Here is a 16,607-nt window from a genome sequence, read left to right as displayed (position 1 = left end):
AATGACACTGTGTATCAACAGACAAGCTGCTAATGGCCCAAACTGGAACAATTTGAGAAACCAAATAAATAATGCAGTGTTGAATTATAATCCAGAGAACAAAATAAATATCCCTGGGCCAATATTGATCTAAATTCATGCTTCTACAAATAAATAAATGGGAGAGCAGAACCAAATCTTCCATGCAGAAAAATTCCAAACAAACCAAAGAATTTTCTTGGATATTTCCCCTGCAAAGAGGTAGAGTGGAACCTCCCAGTCTTAAGTGTGTGCTGCGTGTGGTAACTTCTTCCTAGAGGTCCATTTGCATAAAAAGGGGAAAGAGTAATTTTATGTTGGAGAAGCCGGCATCACTACCTTGGCCAGGTGCTCAGCATTAACATCACAGTGACATGACATGTTGACAGATGTACCCTTCACATCTTTACTTCTGAGTCTTCTTCCCAATGACCAATGTGCCTGATCATGAGGAAAACCACCAGACACACTCCAGCTGAGGGACATTCTCCAAAATACTTGACCAGTACTCAAAACGGACAAGGTCGTAAAGAGTAAGGCAAGTTGCAGGAACTGTCATGATTAAGAGGAGGCTAAATGTAATGTGGTGTCCTGGACAGGATCTTGGGACAGAAAAGGGACTTTAGTTGCTATGGTGTAGATATGATGCGTCCCTAAAAGCTCATGTGTGAGACAACACAGGAAGGTCCTGAGGCGAGAAGACTGGATGATGGGAGTTGTAACTCAGTCAGTGGATTCATCCCCTGATGTGGATTAACTGGGTGGCTTGCTTCTACAAATAAATAAAGGCAGGTAGGGTGTGGCTGGAGGAGGTAGGTCACTATGGAAGTGTCTTTGGAGTTTATATTTTGTTCTTGGTGAGTGGAGTTCTCTCTGCTTCCTGAGGACCATGTCCTGAGCTGCGTTCCTCCTCCACATCCTTCGCCATGATGTCCTACCTCACCTCGGGCCTTGAGTAATGAAGTTGGCCATCTATGGACTGAGACCTCCCCAACTGTGAATACCAGATGAACTTCTCCTCCTCTAAAATTGTTCTTGTCAGGTCTTTTGATTCCAGTGGCAAAAAAAAAAAAAATGACTAAAGCAATATATTGGGGAAAACCAAGGAAATGATGTATGAACTTGAGTTGATATTAAGGTCTCAATACCAGTTCATTAATTATGACAAACGAATCATACTTTCATAGGATTCTGGTAATTAGGAAACGGGCCGGGGGTACATGGGAACTCTGACCTCTTTGCAACACTTTCGTAATTCTAAAACTCTTCCAAAATGAGAGGGTTATTTCAAAAAGACAAAAACCTCTCTAAAACAATAGCTTAGTCTATATACGAATGGTCAAGGACATAAATAGTACAATAAATACCGTTTTTTAAAAAAAACTAAAAACTCTGTGCATCTGGTTGTTTGAAGCTACTGTGAGTGAAGATTGAAGGGATACAATTAGAGGGTCATTGGAGCAATTTGGCAAAGGCTGTGCAACAGGAAGCACAGAGGCTTTGGGGAGCCAGCAGCCTGAGGATTCACCCATACCTAAGGGCAACGAGGAAGAAAAAGTAGTGACACAACAGAATACCACCGATGGCAGAGTTAATAAAGAACAGGAGTTTACTCCTTCAAATGAGTGCAGACCAGAGGAAGAGGGCCCAGGAGTGTGGGAAGAAAACAACGGCTACCTGGCGGGCACACAGGGAGGAAGGGCCAAGCTCTGGAGGGGGCCTGCTGTGTTGTATGTCACAGGGAGAAGACAGAAGAGGCCATCTCTATGACTTCTCAGGCACAGGGCAGGACCTAGAGGACATCCCGATGGTGAGACCGAGGCTGGAGGGCTGGGAAGCAATCTGCCCCCAGGGGAGGAATCCAGTTAGGGTGAAGGCGTTGGGAAATGCTGTGGTTCAAATCATGGTGACCCCTCCAGAAATCCCCGTTGAAACTTAACCCCTGGTGCTGTTGAATTCAGAGCGGCCTCTGCCACAGGACATGGCATTTAAGGTACCATCTTGCAAGCAGAGAGGTGCCCTCTCCAGATGCCGACTTTTTGGTTTTGGACTAGCCCAGCCTCCAGACTGTGAGGAGTGAACTCCTGTTCTTTATTAACTCTGCCGTCTGTGGTGTTCTGTTATGGCAGAACAAGGGACTGAGACGGGGTGAAGAACTAGGGCACCCTAAAGGAAAGGGATGGGCGATCATTTCTTTAGTCCAATCCTAACCCAAAGGTTAGACCTAGAGTGGGACCTGGACTCGGACGGAGGCTCCCCAGCCCTTCTGTGACTCAGGGGCCTGGGACAGCCTCCCGGTCACTCTCAGGACAGAGTCTTTGCTGAACACTGAGAATCTTCAACAAAATAAAGTCAGGGACTTTTCAAGCATGTGATCAAAACTGCACATCAGCTTAGCTGAGCAGAGGGGGAGGTGACTGTCCCCATTTCCCAGGTAAGGAACATTGAGATGCAGAGACACAAGCAAAGTGCCAAGATCACAGACTGCAAGTGGCACTCCTCAGTCCCCTGCACACCCAGCCTGTCTGCCTGCAACCTCTGTTTGCGTCTTTCCCATGTGTCTCCTGTGAGTGAAGGCTATGAGCAGAGTCTAAGTCCATCCGAATGCAGCTGATGTCACACCATGTGAAAGGCAGCCCCATGCACATTTTCATATTTGGTGACTTCCCTCTCCAGGGAACCGGTGAGGCCCTGGGCTCTCATTGCAGCTTTTACAAGATGAAAGGGCTCAGCGGGATCTTGCAGAGGGGAGGTGAGTGGAGCAGACAGCAGGAGGTGGGAAAGGAGGAAGGTGGGAGAGGGAGTTCAAGGATAGCTTCTGAAGCACCCCTTCTCTCCCACCCCAGACAGCCCTGGGCTCTGACTTCACGTCAGGAGAGAGAGGGTGGGAGGAACAGCTGAGCCCCATTTGTGCAGGCACAACGGGAGGGATCATGCACACAAAGTCTCTTCGGCCATAACCACACAGTGGTCCATGTACTGCTCTTCCTTTGGGAGAGAGCTGAGCTTCAGAGGTTAAGCAACTTGTCCAAAGCTACCAGTCTTCCTGGAATAAAACCCCTACTCTTCTAATCCAGGGCCTGCAAGTCAAGCCTCTGTCCTATTGGTCCACCACTCCCATGGGCAATTTGGGAGGAGACAAGGAAGGTCCCTCTGCAGGACCTGTGCTCTTAGCGCATGAGGAGATTCGCAGTGTGACCTGGGGCTGAACCACATTTATTTGCCAAGAATCCCTGGGTCTTATAAAGGCAAAAGAAGCTGATATTGCCTCCTTCTCTCAGTGCTCTGTGTGAAGAACCCCAGGCAGGAACCCCAGGGAAGGGCAGCATGGGGGGGGGTGCTGCAGCCAGCTCCACCCGATCTCCAGTGGCAGGACCTCTGGTTGTCTTTATGTCTCTGATTGCATCTGGCAGTCCTCGTATGAGGGGACTTGCCAGGCATGTTTGATGAGTGACACAAGGAATGCCTGGCTGATGCGCTGTGGACCCCTGAGCTCTGGGGCAGGCACAGAATCCTGCCCATGTCCCCACAGCTGGCCTCACACATGAGGTGTTGGGTTAAAACATGGAGAAGACTCCTGGGGCCGCTGGATGATGAGATTTGGGCCCAAGCAGGAGCCTTTGCTTTTCCTGTCCCTTCCCTGGTGACATAGTGGCCTGGTCTGGCCTTTGCTGAAGTTGGAGTTGAAACCACAAAGATAGGAAAGGCCCCTGGTTTCCCTGGCTGCAGAGCTGCCGTTCTCCAGGTGGAGGGGCTGAAATTAGATCAACGACCCAATCTCCCGGTGGGACAGGAAGGGAAGACCAGCCCAGCTCCCTAGAGGATGAGCTGGGGACACAGACTCTGGGAGAGGGCAGAGCGTCTGACCTTTGCTCTTGAAAAGGTCACTGGTAACCCGGCTCAGGCCCACGAGGGACTGACTCAGGCTGCCTTCAGGACGGGGCTTCCCTCCCACTCACTCCTCTGCGAAGGCAGAATGTTGGTGCGGTTCTTCCTCTAACAAACCAAGGAGGGCTTGCTAGCTTTCTATGGCTGCTGTAACAAATCACCATCAACTGGGTGACGTAGGAAACAGAGAGGCACACATCCAGCGTCTGGGCGGTGCCAGGGCGGTGCCCTCCGGAGCTCCAGGGTCCTCCCTCTTCCCAGCTTCTGGGGGGGCTGCTGGTGCTCCCTGGCCTGAGGCTGCATCACTCCCGCCTCCTCCTCTTACACGGTATTTTGTGAGTGTGTGTATGTGTGTGAGTGTGTGTGTGTGTGTGTGAGTGTGTGTATGTGAGTATGTGTGTGAGTATGTGTGTGTGTGTCTGTGTGAATGGGTGTGAGTGTGTGTATGTATGTGAGTATGTGTGTGAGTGTGTGTGTGGGTGTGTTTGTGTGTGTGAGTGTGATTATGTGTGTGTGATCACCCTCTACTTCTCTCATAAGACATGTGTGACACATCAGGATAACTGAGGATACCTCCTCATCCCAAGATCTTTAACTTAATCACATCTGCAAAGATCCTTTTCATAAATAACGAGCACGTCCAGGGCCGGGGTTTGGGGCCTGATGTCTTTGGGTGGCCACTATCCTGCCTGTTCCAGAGGCTGGGAGGGGATCCACGAGGCTGCTGGGCTGGCGCGGGGAAGAAAGGGCTGAGTTCTCTCTGGGGGTCAGGGAAGGCTGGACCATGGAGCGGGTCTTTGAGCTGGTCTTAGGTCTTGGGGGAAGACCAAGAGGAGGGCACTGGTCAGGGGAAAGTAGAGGCCCAAGGTTGGCACTGGGATGTCAGAGTCCTCCTGGGCTGCAAGCAGGCTGGCTGGGAGTGAGGATGCACTGGTGAAAGAGGGATCTGCAGACAGAGAGCATTGTGGGGGTCCTGCCCCCCCGCTGTGAAGGGAAGCCCCAGCCTCCAGCCTCCACACAGCCTGCTTTCTGCTGCACTGACCCCTGGACATGCATTTCCTGGAGAGCCAGTTTTCTAACTGCCCAGACCCTGGCATGTCACACTGATGGCACCCTATGCCATTTCCCAGCATTTCCCTATGTGTGATTGGGTCGCAGGCAGTGGGCTCCCACAAGAGCACAGGACCCCGGGTCTAGGCTGCAGGTGCACCCCTGCCTGGCCCAGCACTTCCCAGCTGGGTGATGTGCTGAGCTGCACCATTGCCTGGTCCCAGCCTCCCCCTCCCCCTTGCTAGTGTTCTCTGTATGCCAGGCTGCCTTCCTAGCCCTGGACTTGGCCACCTGGTTTGCTTTAACTGATAGAATTAGGTGGAGAGCAACAGGGCACTGCTCAGAGCCTACTGCCTCTCTCCTGTGCTCCTGGAGAAGTACATGCAGGACTGGTTTGCAGGCCCCAGAGGAGGGAAACATGCAAAGCCAAGTTCATGTTGACCACAGGCACATGGCTGAGAACGGCAGAACCACCTTGCTGAGCCCAGCCTGGATCAGAGCCAACACTCAACCAATGACTCATGCAAAGCAGCAAATGGTTGTTTTAAGCCACTGAGTTTTGGAAATGGTTCAATTATTATGTGGCTATAGCTAATTGGCACAGGTGACTTTGAGGAGTTACTAAATCTATTTATGCCTCATTTTCCATTTGTTGGGAATTAATAATATCTTCTTCATCAGATTTTCATGAGCATCAGATTAATTAACTTTTGTAAAGTTCTTACAAAGGCTCCTGGCCCTTAGCAAGCTCTAACCAAGTATGTATTCAATAAAAGACACACCTTTCTTTTTGTTGGAATAATATCTGTCCTTCCCATGTGATTCCATGAGGTTCCAGTCAATATCTGCTTGCTCCTAATGTCCCCAGAGACAAATACAATGCGTGGCCCGTAGGAATTGTAAATGAAATTTCTTATCCACTCCTAATACTTTTAGGGATCACAAAGCTAAATATGGAACTTTCCTTTTTTTTAAAAAAAAATATCCACCCTTTAATGAACACTTACTAAATGCCAGGCAATGGGTGAAGTGACTTCTGTACATCAGAAGGAGGTGGAATTGCTAACTACAGAGACAAGAAAACTGAGGCTGGTGGAGCTAAGTCACTTCCCTGCAGACTCACAGCGAGGCCATGGCAGAACCAAGGTTGGAGCTCAAGTCTGAGTCCAGAGCCCCCAGATCCCTCCCTTCACCCCTGTGTGTGTCCCTGCCTGTTGGTGGCAAATCAATACTAAGATTAAGGAGGGCAAAGGAAAGGGTCACAGAGGTGAAGAAGGGCTCAGGTCCCCTATCCTGCAGGCTGGGCCTGAAATGGGCAGTGGGCCCTCCGAAGGGGATCCTAATGAGCAGGTTCAGCTCCTCCTGGTAGGAGGAAGCACAGCGTCAGCACGTTCTCAGAGGTGCACCCTGGCCTGGCCGCCCCCTGCTCACCAGCTCACTCCTTCTGGAGTGGTTTGTTGGAGTCGGCTCCCCGAGGGCCACTTCCTGAGCAGAACATGGAGGCAGCAGCAAGATGCTTATGTGGACCTTTCTTCCCCCGGGCAGCGCGGGAGGGGCCGGAAGGCCACCTGAGTCAGCAGGAGTGGGCAGCCTGGAGTCTGAGAGCTGCTGAGTCAGGCCATCAGGGCCTCGGCCTTGTGGACCCTCAGGGAGACCACGGCAGGAAATGACCTTCTTGTGGCTTCCCTGTCTCCCTCAGCAGCCTTTTCCCACCCACAGAGGACGTCACACTCTCCCCCAGGCCCCTTGCAAGGAGTTAAGGCTGAGGACCCGGATCGCAGCTGCAGAGTCACGGAGTCTGGTCAGACACGTCCTGCCTGTACAGACCGTGAACAGTTGCCAGGCCCCCGTGGCATGGGCCTCTTCCCTCCTTGGTAGAACCACAATTTTATCTAAGTGGCCTCCTGTGTCCACAAAGAGGTGACCACATATCTGGATCAGAGTTTGGTCCCAATATCTCCAATAAGCAACACATGGCACTCGGGGGCAATGCCATCGGGCCACGTGGCTTGCATGGGGTCCTCTGGGCAGATGCTCTTGCTCAGCTGTGAGCCATCAAGTGGGCTTGGGAGAGCCTCAGGATGCAGTCAGTGTTGAGCAGAAAGAAGAAAGTGGCCAAGTCTCCAAACCAACCCCTCTTGAAGCCTGCTCTAGACTTTCTGTGCAGTCAGATCAATGAGCCCTGAATGATAAAGATTTCTGCCTTTTGTCAAATAATTTTACAAATGTTTATTTAATGACTATGAAGTATGTAAATAATTTACATATAGGATTTCATTTTATTCCCATTATAGCCTCAGAAAGGTTAAACACAGAAGGAAAGGCCACACAGCTATTACATGGAAGAAACTGACTTCAAACATGAATCTCTCTGTGTTCAGAGCTCACATTGTTTGTAACATTGCATACCACTTTCTCCAAATCTGTGACCTTCAAGCTATAGCCCAGCTCAGGAATATCATTGGCAACCTATAATATCAGGGCAACATCAATCATAGCTTTACCTCTATACACCCTGGAAAACTGCCCTTAATACACCAGAGCCTATCGGGAGACCTTGTCATTTATTCTGAGATCCAGTGATAAAGACCAACTGAGAATTCAGAGATGGATCAGGACTACTTCTCCCATTTCCTTGGAAAAGAAGAAAATTCTACCAACAGCCCCTTTCTCGACAGTAGGGTGAATGCTTGACCAGATATGAGTCTCCCATTTCATTTCCTCCTTGGGGAACTACCTTTATTAGCAAAATTCACTGATCACCCCTCACATGTCAAGTTCAGTTCTCAGTGGCCAGGAGAGAACAGTGAAGGCAGGTCCCACCTGCCAGGACTGTCCCGTATCTCGGGCTGTGGGCTGGGCTGTGGGCTGGAGCGTGGCCTTCGTGGGGCCGTGGTTTTCAGGCACACAGGGCTCGTGGCTCCTCAGCCCTGCTTGATCCTCCTCTCTCTCATCAGGCCAATTTTTAGCAGAATATCTCAGAAGACAAACAAGACTGAAATGTACATTTAAAAATTAAGAAATTATGCAACATAGTTACCAAACTTAGGCTGTATCTTAAGTGTACAAGTTTACCAACAATTAAAGAAAAAATACTTTTGGCCAGATGTGATGGTGCATGCCTGTAATCCCAGTGGCTTGGGAGCTGAAGCAGGAGGATCTCGAGTCCAAAGCCAGCCTCAGCAAAATCCAGGTGCTAAGCAACGCAGTGAGACCCTGTCTCTAAATAAAATACAAAATAATGCTAGGGATGTGGCTCAGTGGTCGAGTATACCTAAGTTCAATTCCTGGTATTTCCCCATGCCCCCACCAATTTTTTTTTTTAATACAAAAAAATACAATGACATACAATTATTTGTACTCTTCATAAAATACGTAATGTTTTAAAAGTGCATTTATTCTGTCTCTATCCATTGTGCCAGTTTATAGTTGATTTCATCATTAAGAGTGTGGAATTGGCACATTCACAGGAAAGCAGATAATGTCATAGAAATAGGCCTGAGAACTTAATACATGAACTTTGTGTTTGCAGAGCAAACGTTTATAATTTTGAGGAAATTCAGCTTATGAATTTTCCCTTGATGAATCGTGATTGTGGTGTCAGGTCTAAGAACTCTGCCTTCCTCCAGATCCTGAAGATATCCTCCTGTATTTTTTTTCCTAAAATTTTCCAGCTTTACATTTAAATCCATTAGCCATTTAGAGTTTAATTTTGTACAGGATGGGAGTTCAGGTAGAGGTTCACTTCTTTGCCTGTGGATATCCCACTGTTCCAAGTCAAGGGTGGAGTGAAAGTCGGCCTGGATTGCAACGTCCAGGTCAGTACGGAATGATTCATTCTCATTCTCTCTCTCTGTCTCTCTCTCTCTTTCTCTCTCTCTCTCTCTTTCTCTCTCTCCAATTACTGTAGCTAGTTAATAAGTTCAAATTGAGTATATTCTTTTTTCAAAATTGTTTTCATTGTTTGAGTTCCTTTGTGTGTGTGTGTGTGTGTGTGTGTGTGTGTGTGTGTGTGTGTGTGTGTAGGGGGTATTGGAGATTGAACCCAATGGTACTCTACCTCTGAGCTGCATCAACAGCCATTTCTTTTTTTCTTTTTTATTTTTTAATTTTTTATTTTGAGACAGGGTCTCACTAAAATGCCACGGCTGGCCTCAAACCTGTAATCCTCCTGCCTCAACTTCCTGAATCACTGGGATTTCAGGTGTGTGACACCTGCCCAGCTTAGTTTCTTGGTCTTGCCATGTAAATTTTTAAATAGTCTTATCATCTATAGTTACAGAAACATCTTCCTGGGATTTGATGGGTATTGCATTAAATTCATGTGTCAGTTTCAGAAAAATTGGCATCTTTACTATGTTGAATCTTCTGATCTATGAATATGATATATCTCTCCATTTATTTAGATCTTCTTTAATTTCTTTGGTTATTGTATTGTAGTTTTCAGCGTATATCTCCTATACACATTTTTCTAAATTTACCCTCAAGTGTTCCTTTTATTAAATGATTGTAAATCCAGAGGCCACTTGTTTATTGCTAGTATATATAAATGTAATTGATTTTCTTTGTTTATCTTGAATTCTGTTTTTTTTTTCTTCCTTCCAGATATCCCAAAATTTCTTCTTTGGTTGATTTCTTTCTGTTTAGAGAAATAATTTCCTTAGCCATTATTTATGAAAGACCTGCTGATAACAAATTCTCTTAATTTGTGTTCATCTGAAAATATGTTTATTTCCTTTTATAAAAGGGTATTCTCACTGGCTATAGACTTCTGGGCAGACAGCCCACTTTTCTTAGCACTGGAAAGTATTATGCCACGTCCTTTCAGCCCCCAGAATTTCTAACGAGAAATCCGCTGTATTTCTAGTTTCTTTTCTCTATAAGTAAGTGATTTTTCCTGCCTGCTTTTAAGATTTTTTGTTTTTAAATTTCAGAAATTTAATTATGAAATGTCTCAGTATAGATTTCTTTGAGTATTTTCTGTTTGAGATTTGCTCAGCTTTTGGTTTTGTAGGCTCATTTGTCTTGCAAATATGAGCAGTTTTCAGCTGATTTTTTAAAAATACAATTGCAGTCCCATTTTTTTCCTTTTTTTTGGGGGGGGTGCTCTTTAATGATACAAATGTCAGGTCTTTTATTGGGCTTCTGTTGGTCCCTGAGATGCTGTTCATGTTTCCACAATTTTTCCTACGCTGTTCCAATTGGTAATTCCTCTTTTTCTGCTTTCCAGTTTGTTGATGAGTCTTCTGCCCCCTTCATTTTGATTTTCAGTCCATCCACAGTTATTTTATTTTGGTTGTTGTATTTTTCAATTCAAAATTTTCTGCTTGATCCTTCTTGATATATTTTAATTTTCCCTAAGCCTTTATATCTTTTAATTTTCCTAAAACTCTTTCCTGACTTTCTATTATTTTATTTGTTCCAAGAGTGTTCACCACTGCCGTGGGCCATTTTTATAATAATGCTTTAAAATCTCCATCCTAATTCCAATGTCCCTGTCCTCTCAGTCTTTTCTCCTTCAGTTTGTGATCTTTCTGGTTTATGGTAGAACAAGGGAACTTTCATGATGATCTGAACATTTTGTGTTATACAAAAGATCTAATTAAAGCTAGAGTTTTGGCTGATTTTTGTGATACAGCTCAAGCAGGGGCAGCTCGCTACCTGTGGGTGGAGGTGGGGTCTCAATTCCACATTTGGCCTGTGTTACCCTTGAGAAGGGGACTCTTCACCATACTGGGGACTGGAAGTCCCGGGGGCTCCAGAGACCCTGTTGGAAGACGGCCTCCTTGTTGCTTGGCAGGGACGATGTTCCTGGCTTCTCACTTGACCATCTCTGATGCCAACAAGAGGTGTTGGGGTGCTTTGTTATGATACCACAAGGTGAAAACCTTGGCTCCCCATCCAGCACTTCCTGGCACAAGTGAGGATAAGAACGTCAGAACTTTTTGTGGTATGTCTGGCTGAAGTGGAGTGATTATGATCTAATAGCCCCATCGGGCAGTCTCTTCCCAAGTCCTCTGACTACAGAAGACAGTTGTGTGGTGTGTATATACGTGTGTGTGTGCGTGTGCGCGCACACGCGTGCATCCTCACTGTGTGATCCTACTGGTGCTGCGGGAATACTGGCTTCTTCAAGTCCATTGTGGGATATGTGAGGCACAACAAATCCCCCAAAGAGCTCACTGCCATGCTACTCACTGGGTCATGAGGCCTCCAGCCCATGGTCACTCCTCTGCCTGCGTCATACAGAATGCTTCTGGCGTTTGAGCACCTAACCAGAGGAGTAGGGACAAGCACGTTCTCTCCTTCTCCAAAGTGTGTGCTCAAGGACAGCATTTAATTGGAAAAAGGCAAGGTGCAGAACAGAGTGTGCTTGTGTGTTTATGTGTGTGGGGGTGTATGTGTGTGTATGTGGACACCTGTGTGTGCATGTGTATGGCTATGTGTATAGGTGTGTATGTGTGTATGTGTATGCATATGTGGCTCTAGGTATGTATGGGCATGTGTGTGTGTGTGTGTGTGTGTGTGTGTGTGTGTGTGCGTGTGTGTGAAAACACTTTATGAATGGTCAAGCACTAAAGACCTGCTTGCCTATGGAGACTCAGGTCAGGGAGGAAACAAAGCTGTGCCTCCCTCCATGGTCTATAGTTGCCCCTGGAAGGTGAGCCCTGCGTCACATCTCTGGAGAGTGAGAACATGCGTCTTTAATGCAGCATGAATATCTCTTGAGTTGAGGGATGGATTGTGTCTCTCCCCAAATTTATATCAAAGCCTGAACTCCCAGTGACTTGGAAAGTGGCTGTATTTGGAGACAGGGCCTTTAAAGAGATACAGAAGTTAACGTGAGGCCGTTCCCTAATCTGACTGGTGTCCTCATGAGAAACAGAGATTAGGATGCAGACACATAGAGGGAAGATCACGTGAGGACACGGGGAGAAGCCGGCCCTCTGCCAGCCAGGGAGGGAGGCCTTGGAAGAAAGCCAGCCTGCAAGCACCTGACTTAGACCTCCAGCCTCCAGGGCTGCAAGGAAACAATGGCCTCTCTGCTCCGCCTGCTCCGACTGGCCCTTTGCTAGAGCAGCCCCACGAGCTCCTGTACCCTCTGTGGAGACGACACTGAAGGTGTGAAGTTGAGACCCAGCATATGTGAGGCCTGAGACAGAGGATCCTCTGGCCACTGTGGTCCAAGTCTTGCCAGTGTGTCTGTGGCGGGGATGGAGGCCCAGGCTGCCCTCTGTGTTGACCCCAGGCCTGTGCTCCCTGAGAGGTACACCAGCCCGACTCCGGTTTCTACTGTGATGACTGCAGTTTGGGGAACCTTCTCAAAGAAATTCCACCAATAACAACACTGCCCCTGGCCTCCCCTGGCTCCTGTGTGTGTTCTCAGCCGGAGCATGAGAGGAGGTGGTTTCTCTGCCCCTCAGCTCCCAGTAGGAGCAGCTCTGCAGGGTTCTGGTGCAAGTGCTTTGAAGAGTGTCATCCCACGTGTCCTGTGGGGTCTCATAAAAAGTCCCTTGGGGTCATCCACTCTGATCCCCAGATCACCCTTGTCACAGCCTGTGCCTCCTCTGAAAACCCCTGTGTCCATCCTGCTCCTCACCTGGCCTCTTTCCACTTGGTGGAAGGCAGGTCCCTGGGCAATCTGTTACAGAAATGGCCTTTCTGTGATCTTCCACTCCCCTTCCTTATTTTTATGGTTTCTTGTTGGTTGGTTGGTTTAATCTGTCCCTTTTCTTCTTTTTCTTGTTGGAGTTGTTCTCAATTATTTTGCAGGTTCTCTCCGCATTGGTGATGTGCATTTATGAACTGACACGCACATGACACGGGGGAAGAGAAGATCCACACAATCTTGTAACTGTTCGTAATGGTGGTGTCAAGTGTAAGGATGGGAATGGATGCTCACTGAACATTCGCCATGTGCGGGAGACTCTGGGGCACACTTGTCATGCATCCTCCACTTGATCCTAGGACGATATTATTGTCGTCGGTTCCCAAAGAAACCAAGTTCTGAGGGGTTACAGCCCATAGCCAGAGCTTTCCTCGCTTCCAAGCACCTGAGTGTGGAGTCCACAGCCCCTTCCCCTAACCACCGCCTCTGCTCACGGAAGATGTTCAGCACAGAGTGGCCAAGCATTGGCTCTGGGAGACAGGGCTTTTGCTCCATTTGTTTACGTATGACACTGAGTGGGCATTCATTAACCTATATGAAGGTCATGAATGAATGAAGGAAGATGAGATCTGTGAGAGTTGAGGGTGGGAAGGTGTGGGGTCAGTGGAAGAAGGGAAAAGAATCTTCAGTAGTTCCCTCTAATCCAGACAGATGGCTGAGGTTTGCTCCAAGGACAGCCAGAATGGCAGAAGTCACATAGGACTCCATCCACACCTCAGGAGGCATGACCTGGGACTGGTGGGGTAGGGGGGTGCACCACAAGGGAGAGGGCAAAAAGGAAACCCCAGATCCCTGGCTTTATGGCCTCAGGGCAGGGACTGAGAACACTTCCCCAGGAGAAGTCTGCCTCAGGACCTAGGTTCTTGGATGGACCCTAGGCCCTGTCTCCTATAAGTGGGAGATCCCTAACTGAGACCCTGTGCCTCCCAGGGTTGTTGGAAGCAGGGCCTTCGGGGACCAGATGGCGAGTTGGGGCTGTGTGCATTTCCACGGAAGGCCCCAGAGATCGCTAACGAGAAGCCTGTTCTGTGAAACTCTGATCAAAACGGAGCGACAGGCACACAAGGAAAATGTCAAGCGGACCCCTGCCAAAGCAGGTGACGGGGCTGCCTCCTGAGCACTGGGCCTGGAGTATCCTGCTCTAAACCAGCTCTTCCCTCTTGGGGGCAGATGAGAGAGCGGCCTAGCAGCACCACATCTCTCCAGAGGTCCTGGGGACTAAGCCACTTGTGGTTGTAATGTCACCGCCACAGAGGCACCCGCCATGGAGAGGATGGGCTGCGGGAACCCGTCCTAATAGCCTGCCACTCTGCAGGTGGCTTAATATTCTTTCCCAGGACCGGGCAGGGATTGCAGGCGACGCAGTGAAGAGAGAGGTTGCAGCTTCCCGCCCGGCCTGGTCCTCCTCGGGCTGCTGGGCCAGCACCCTGGCACCCTCCCGGCGGCGGGGGTGGGGGGTGGGGGGTGGGGTGGTGAATAATGGGCGCTTTCCACGGCCAATCTTCACTCTCCCGGATCTGACATTGATGGCCCAGGCTGAACCTGGCTGGCAGCTCCGGGTCCCCTCCTCTATGGAGCATGCTGCAGGAGCCTCTCTCCAAGGCGTCCAAGCCTCTCCCCGCCGGCTTCCAGGTTCCAAGACGCCTGGAGTGGCAGGGAGACCTTCCGTCACAGATGAGCGAGCAGGGCTGGAGCGCTAGGGAGCCCCTCAGAGAGGTCCCAAGGCCGCGGAGTTAGGGGAACGGTCTGCAGCTGCGCACTGGCCGCAGTCTGCAGAGGTCTGCCAGGGGCGTGGCTGCGCGGGCACCGCTGTGCACGTGGTTTAGAGCCTAAGGTCACCGTGATGTGCTGGGCTGACTTGAGTGACCAGAGCGGAGAAGCCGTCCAGCCGGGAGGCATCCCCCAGGGTGGGGTTCGCTCCCTGATCTCCGGGTTCGCCCCATTCCTTGTTGGGGATTCCGATGGTTTTCCGTCCCCTGAGAGTGCCAGGGAATCATCCCAAACTCCCTCCTGCTGGGAAGTCCTTCAGGATCTGCCGCTCCCCTCCCTGACTTCCCCTACCCTTCAGACCATAGACCTTCCCATGTAGCCACAGCAGCACCCCACCATGCCCCCCACCATGAAAACTCCTACTCATTCGTCAAAACCAGGCCCAAACGTTCTCTCTCCAGGAAAGGCTTTCAAGATCTGCCGGGACCTCGGAGCTGTCTGCTCCCCCTTCAATGCTTGAGAGCTCCCTGAAATACTTCTGTGAGAGCAGGTAACACAAGAACGTCAGCTCCCCGAGAGCAGGCACTTTGTTTTATGCACAGTTGAGTCCTTGAGTCTAGGGAACAGAAATATTCTAAAGATGTGTTGAATAAATGCACGAATCAATGCAGGGATGAGTGGACACTGTGTGCTGGGATTCCCGTCTCTGGAGGGTCCACCTGTGCAGCAAGCCCTTGAATATAGGGAATATGTCTCATTGGTCCCAAGTGCCTGTGGATGGCAGGGAGAAGCAGGTTTCTCTTCAGCATCTGTGACTGGCAAGGACAAGGTTTTAGGGACACAGGTCTAAGGGTAACGAAATGAAGCCAGGCATGTTCCCCTCAATAACAAAGAGGCTTCCCAGCTCCTGGACCAGCCGACTGCAAGGGTTCAAAGAGAGCTCAGGAAACAAAGGCTGACACAGCCGTTCTGCAGGAGCGTGTGTCCCCAGGTTCCAGAAACAAAGACTATTAAATGTCACCAGGAGCATAGAGGTAGAGCGGGAAGTCACCTCATCCTGTGCCTGGGCTACAGGTGAGGAAACAGATCCAGCGAGGGTCTGCCAGGTCCTGCTGCCAGGTGGCCACAGAGCTGTCAGGTGTCATTTGTCTGCTGTTTGATGCTTCCTATTTGGTCCCAGCACACAGAAAGTGGAAGGGCCCTTGGAGACCGATCAGCCCAAATGTGCTGTCACAGAGAGGAAAACTGAAGCTCTCTTACCAGAGGGGCGGGAGGGAGGGGAGGATAAACAGAGACCTGCCAGGCGCAGCACACCGGGGTCATGCTGGGGATTTAAAGGGACACTTTCCATCATGTAGTTAGGCAGGGTTGCTCTACGCAGGTGACATTTCAGCTGAGATCTGAGTGACAGCCAGCTGATGACTGTGGGAAGAACCAGGTGAAATAACGAATCAGTGCAAAGACCTTGGAGTGGAGTCAGGACTGGTGTCACCGGCCAAAGGAGAAATGCCCAGGGTGACTCTGTACCCGCCTGGTCTTGAGCCAGGTCCCCTAGACCTGGGCCTGAGAGGGGGATGCCAGTGGCCAGTTAGAGGGGCTCTCAGGAGAAACCTGGAAAGGAGTAAGGAAGACGGAACATGCCAGGGAGGAGCTGGTCACAGGTGTTGTTGAGAGGCTCTTGTGCTCTGTCACCTTGAGCTGCACCACAGAGGCTGCCCTGGTGTGGCAAGGTGGTTACACCCACATAGGTCACTCCTGTGGGGTGGCTGGACATCCAGCCATCCATGGCAAAGCAGACCCCATCCGCCAACAGCCACATCCCCTGAGGGATACAAGCAAGAGCCATCAGCATCTATTGAGAGAATCATTGATTCTTGTCTTTGAGTCTATTGATGGGACCAACTACATTCCCACTTTGCATCCCTGGGATGAACCCCAGTTGATGGTGGTGCACTCCCTAACATGTTTTTGTGTGTGATTCATCAGTATTTTCTTAGGAATTTTCGCATTTATGATGATCAGGGATATTGGTCTGAAATTTTTTTCCTTGATGTTTCTTTGTCTGGTTCGGTATCAGGGTGATGCTCTGCTTCATAGGATGAGTTTGGAAGGGTTCCTTCCTTTTCTATTTCATGGAATCATTTGAGGAGTATTGGTATGAGTTCTTGTTTGAAGGTCTGACAGAACTTAGCTGAGAATTCATTTGGTCCTGGGGTTTTCTTTGTTGGTAAGCTTTTGAGGGCATCTTCAATTTCATTGTTTGAAATTGATC

This window comes from Ictidomys tridecemlineatus, chromosome 5, assembly GCF_052094955.1.
Source record: "Ictidomys tridecemlineatus isolate mIctTri1 chromosome 5, mIctTri1.hap1, whole genome shotgun sequence".
NCBI classification, from domain to species: Eukaryota; Metazoa; Chordata; class Mammalia; order Rodentia; family Sciuridae; genus Ictidomys; species Ictidomys tridecemlineatus.
This window is presented reverse-complemented; position numbering follows the sequence as displayed.